This window comes from Macaca nemestrina, chromosome 1 (assembly GCF_043159975.1).
Source record: "Macaca nemestrina isolate mMacNem1 chromosome 1, mMacNem.hap1, whole genome shotgun sequence".
NCBI lineage: Eukaryota > Metazoa > Chordata > Mammalia > Primates > Cercopithecidae > Macaca > Macaca nemestrina.
This window is the reverse complement of record NC_092125.1, coordinates 192,429,864-192,436,010: the sequence shown is the minus strand read 5'-3', so window position 1 is coordinate 192,436,010 and position 6,147 is coordinate 192,429,864.

Genomic DNA, 6,147 nt, shown 5'->3' with positions numbered 1-6,147 from the left:
GGTAGGAGGAATTGGCATTGGGAAGGGGATTCAGATGAAATGGCATGTTCAAAGGCCCAGAGTCAAGAGATGTGTGGATTCCAGAACCAAAAGCAGTTGAGTGTGGCTAAAGTTCAGAGAGGGACAGATTACTGATGGCAGGGAGGCTAATGGGCCAGAGGGTTCAACAGTGGAAGAGGGACAATGTGGTCCAGCCAGAGGTGCTGATGTGGCTCAAACCAGGGGATGGGGGAGGACAGTGGGGCTGGAAGGGAAAGGATGAGTTCACATGTACTTTGGCTATGGAGTCACTGGGAACTTGGTTGTAGACTGGACCTGGGGGATGAAGGAGAGGGAAGCATCAATTGATGGTTTTTGTTTGGGTATCTGGGGAGACAGGGCCATTCCTTGAGATGGGGCACACCAAAGCAGGAGGAGCCCTAGGGAAATTGATGTGCTCATTTGAGCTATAGTCCATGAGAATCTTTGGGATTTGGAGCAGAGGGAGAGATGTTCAGGAGCATACACACTAGGTGAAATGGCCTTCTCTGGCACTGGGCAACATAGTGGCCCTGAGGTGTCCACATGCATAGTGGGGTCAGAGCCCAGAAGGTGTCTGGGCTGGAAAGGGAGGTCAAGAATCAGGAGCACAGAAGTTGTCACTGACGGGTTGGAAGTGGCTTGGGAGGGGAAGGATTGCAGAGTTGGAAGAGCAGAAAGTCCAAGTCTGCTTTGATGAACACCTTGGCACAGGAGGGACTCACTGGCTGAGAGGGAGAAGAGAAGGAAAACCAGGACCCCGGGGAACTGGGAGCGGTGTCCTAGAAAGGAATACCCAATGTTCTTACCTTCTGGAGCCTTCCTTTCTCAGTCTGGAAGATGGGGCAGGAGCACCTGTTTCACACATTTGTTTTGAGGAGCAAATAAGATAGAAATTATTGTCTGAGGTCACTCTATTGGCAAGGCACAGAGCCCCTGAGTGTGTACCTCCAATGCCCAGGCTCTCGTGCAGCCCCCACTGCCTCTAATGAAGTGGCTGAGAGCAAAGGAGCAGAGGAACTCGGAGCCAGTAGAATCCGCACAGGTTCTGGGCTCTGAGTTGGGGCTGAGACCCAACCTGGTATGGTGAGTGTCCCTGCCAAGTGGGGAGCACATAGAGGCTGATGGCCCCTCTCCCCTGGGACAGATGCCCCAGCCCAACCCCACAGCCAGCCTCTGAGACAGCCCAGCTGGGTGTGGGCTCCATATGGGCTGCAGAACTGCCCCCACCCTAGGCTGACGGAGGGTGGGCCCCTGGTGTGTGTGTGCAGGGCTGTGTGTTTCCATGTAGTCCCATATGTGTCTGTCTGTGTGGGCCTGTGTGTGTGTGTCTGTGTGTGTGTGTTAGGGGTCAGTGAGTGTGCTGGGGGGCAGGTGGGGTGGTGCTTGAGGTTCTCCCTGCTGAGTGTGCGCGTCGCTGGGTGTGTGTGTGTGTGTGTGTGTGTGTGTGTGGTGGGAATGACAGTGGATCTGCCTCCGAGTGTGCCCACGCAAGTGCCGGGGCTGCGCAGTCCATGCCCTTGTGAGGTGCTGTCTCTGTCCCCACATGTGCCATGCACACCCTCCTCTCTGGGCATGCCTGCCTGTCTTGGCACAAAGCTCTCTCCGGGAGCACCAGCACTGGTGTTCCCCTGCCAGGAGCATCTTCTGGACTGCTCTGCTGTCTATAGGAGTGGAGGGGAGCAGAGGGACACTCCAGACCCTGGGATCCAGCCCAGCTTATGAGCAGGGAGGAGTGGGACCACCTCAGAGCTCTGACTGAGCTCTTCCTGGCTCAGGCCAGGGATCATTCCAGACACAGCTTCTGTCCTGCTGGGTCCCATCAGGAGAAAGGGGGCAACACCCCTGTGGCTGGGGGGGCTGCAACTGGCCCTTCCCCATCAACTTTGGAGCCCAGCAGACGCGCTCCCCTCTTTGCCCACTCCCTGGGAGGCGTCTGACACATGATTTATTCATAAAAAGCCATTATTTGTGCCAAAGAAGAACTGAGCCGCTGGCTTTTTAAGTGCTGATAATGCTTTCAGCCTCCCTGCCTCTCCTTCTCTCCCTTCCCCTCCCATCTTCTCTCTCACTTCCTTCCTATCCTTTCTCCTCCTCCCCTTCCTTCCCCTTCCCCTCTGTTCTTCCTCTCGATATTCCTTTATTGTTCTCCCCACACCTCCTCTCCTCCCTATTTCTTTATAGACCTCCCCTCTCACACCACTCAGCTCTTCTCTACAGTGAGGCTGGGTCGGGGAGGCTCAGAATCAATTGTCCCAAACTGGGTAAGGCCTGCACTAGCCTGGAGCCCCAAGGACCCCACCCCTCCACCTCATCCTTCACCTCCAAAGGACCAGAGGAAGGTTGGGAGGAGGGGGGCCAGGCTGAGAAAGGTGGCGGGGTGAGGGGGTCTTTGGAGGCTGTCCTGACCAGCTCCCCCTATGCTAAAGGGTGTGACTTCAGCACTCTTATTAGCACCAGTACCCCAGACTCCCAAGTAAACATTCAGTCTTGGTAAAAACAATGCACTTGCTATACAGGTTCAAGGTAAGCGCTTTAGAATGCCTTTCCCCCCAAAGAATGCCCCCATATAGAAATTCTGGAGCCACCATTATTGAGGTGGTGCCAGGAGAGGATGGCATCAAGGGAGGCACTTGGGCCCCATGATAGAGCATCCCCTGGTCTCAGAGAGGAGGCAGCAGAATGAGTGTGTTCACAGAGCTTGAACATGGACCCAGGAAAGGTTCTTAGGAGCAGACATCATAGACCTATGTGTGTGGCTTCGAACGTGCACATGCACACACAGACCAGCATGTGCATAGCTGCATACTGACTTATGCAGACGCAGAGCCATTCCTCACCCCTTTCCAAAGCTTTTCTCCCCTGAGCACCTGCAGCAGGGGCTGGAACACTTTCCCCATTCAGACACCTGCTCATGCATTCATGCATTCATTCATTCACTCTGTGAACTTTGGTTTTATGCCCCCTCTGTGCCAGCCTTTGTGCTGGGCACTGGGGAGGCAGAAATGAACATTATTGGGCCCTAGAGAGGGGGACTGGAGCAGAGAGGGCACTACAGGCCCTCCCCTGCAGCCTTGGGCTGGGGGTTGGGGGCCCAGCAGGCGAGGGGTTAAGTCATTTGGCATCCAGAGCTGGAGCCATTAGGCCTCCTAATTATGAAATTATCGAGGTCCTCAGGTGACTGCTAATTTCACACACACTGTTCCTCTCACGGCTAATGAATGCCCGCAGAACCCACACCTTGTCTTTCCTGCTGAACGGTGACCTGCAGTTAATGAGCTCAGGAAGGCAGACAGGCCGCCGGCTGGGTGGGTGGGGCACCAAGCCTGAGGAGGGGGCCACTCACCCCTCCTTCCCCTCCCAGCTCCCTTTGCTGGCTGCCTGCCCTAGTGAAGACTCCAGGGCCAAAGCCCAGCCCGCAGTTTCTGCAGGACAGGCTAGGCCCGGCGCTCTTAGGAACAGGGAGGGATAAGGATTTGGGGAGGGCTTCAGCTCATATGATCCTGGAATGAGCATGGGCATAGTGAGGGAGGGACGAAGGAGGAGTGAGAAATGAAATGTGGATGGTGGAAGAGGACCGTTTCTGCTTGATTCTTGGGCCATGTCAGGGACATTTATGAAGGGTTGGGGGTAGTGACAGTTTAAGGGGTGGGGATTGGCGGGCAGGGTACATTCATACCCTGATGCTGGAGATGACGATGACTTTGGGGGATGGTGGTGCTAATGAGACTGGGAATGTCAACTGGTGAGGCTGCCATGCTGCTGCTGCTGGTTGTGATTTGTAAAGTTTAAATTTTTTAAATTAGAAAAGTAACATAAAATATGTACCCTGCAAAATAGGAAGGAAAAACAAGGGACACATACTAGTTGCAATCTTAGGTGGGGCAGTGTGGGAGCCCAGGTCTAGGGGCTTTGTTCCCCCAGACGGAGGCGCGTGGACCCTCTGGGCTGACCACCAGGTGGGTTTGAAGGTCCTGTGGCCCATGGGGAAAGTCCTGCCCCAGCCATGACCCACCAGCCAGGTCAATACCGTTGAGTGGTGGCATGGTGAACGAGGACAGCAAGAGAGTGAGAACCCCAGTCTGGGACATAAGCAGCCTTTGTTCTAGCTTTCTCCTGCCCTGTGGCCTTCAGCCACCTCCATTCCTTCTCTGGCCCTCTGTTTCTTGGTGAGTAAATGATAGGGTTAGACTAGAGCTGTGTTTTTCAATCTGTGTTTGCAGAGGGGCAGTGCTGGGCTCCTTGAGGTCCACACTCAGCCTGCAGCAGGCACCCTGGGCCAGGGTCAGTGGAAGAATCCCAGGTTTAGGATTTGTGCACGGGGCACATGAGAAAGGTCAAGCTGCCCCTTCTCCCTCAGGACTCAGAAGGACATCCTGGATTCCCACCAGCCTGGTTGTAGGCTGTGTCCACTGACAGCAAGTTTCCGCTCTGCCACGACCTTGCATCTACTTCTGCACCTCAGTTTCCCACCTGTCAAAGGTAGGTAATAAAGTGAGAACTCACTTTGGATGCGACAAAAATCTCAGAGGTCCTGGCTGTCACTGTGTGACCTGGGTCCAACCAGGCTCTTCTCACGATTCTTCCAGTTCTCTCCCCAGGTGCCCACAGGGTCTCTTTCGGGCAGCCAGCTACATGATGAGGCCAGGAAAAGTGTCTGCACCGTGGGTGTTCCCAGGGAAGGGGGAAGCATAAGGAGAGAGGAGAGTCTGCCTGTCTGCCCACAGGCTCGCCCCTGCATCCTGCCAGCCCTTAAGATGTATTATCCCATTTGACCTGCACACCAATCAGAGGAAGATGCTTTTATTATCTCCATTACGGATGAGAAAACTGGAGATTAGAGAGGTTACGTGACTAGCTCAAAGTCACAGAGCCAGAAAATGGTAGAGCTAGGTCTCAGACCCAAAGCTGGTGGGCCATTGACTAGGTTAAACCTTTTCTCACCATGCCAGACACAAATGGCCAGGCACACATATGCTTTTATATACATTCACACAAAGATACAGAGAGACACAGAACTTCACTCATCGCCACATCTTCCCTGTATGTACACAAACAAGTTTGTTCTCCCCTGTGCTAAGGCAGGCAAACCCACTCACCCATAGGTGCAGTCAGACATGAATATATTCCTCATTCTCAGACTTGTAACAATTCACTATGTACATGCCCCCAGGCAGATGTTTGCACACAAACATACAAAGCACTTCTGCACATGCCTAAACACACGAAAGTACTATTGCATGTGCATGCAAACACTACCTACGAAAGTGTGCATACACACAAGTTCACACTCCCACATGCACAGATGTTAGTGTTCACCCATGCACATGCACTGACATGCAAACACAGAGTTGCATAAGAAATATTCTCAAGGGAGCATCTATACATACATAGGTGCACATAGGTGTGCCTGTACAGGCACATATTCTGCACATATGAAGGAAGGCATATGAGTACTGTCACATGTGCATGTAGGCATGCACACATTTGCGCACATGCACACAGCACACAGGCCTGGGTACTCTGGTACAGCAAGGTGAGCAGCTTCCCTGTACCCTGGATGTGATGGATGGACCCACATTCTAAGTGACTATCAAAGTGTCGTGGTGTGTGAGGTGCAAACACCAATTAGTGGGGCCTTTGAAAGCATCGGCTTGTTAGAGGGGAAGCAGAAGAGGCTGGAACTGGCATAAAACACGGAGCTATTTAACTCTCACAGGGCGGGGGTGTGTGCACTGTGGAAAGGCCTTTGGGCAGAACTCCCCCCACCATTCTGCACTTGTTACTGGAGAAGGACCCTCACGAGAGGCCTTGGCAGCCGGCTTTGATGCTCCTTGAAAGTGGGGGGTGGTGGGGGAGCCTCCTGCCAGCACTGGGCTGGCACTGAGTGAGCGGGGGCTGCGCCAACTGGCGATCAATTTCATGCACATCGTAAACCTAAGTGCTTTCTGGAGAGTCGGGCAGATTGCACATAAAGTCCCCCTTCTGTCCCTAGCACACGGGTGGGCGGGTGAGGCAGAGGCTCACCCTAGCAGACAGACCTCCACCAGGCTGCAGGAGACCTGGGTAACCTGGTCCCCAGTAGGAGGTGTCCTTGGAGATGTGAGGAGCTCCCTTAGGAGGGCTGGC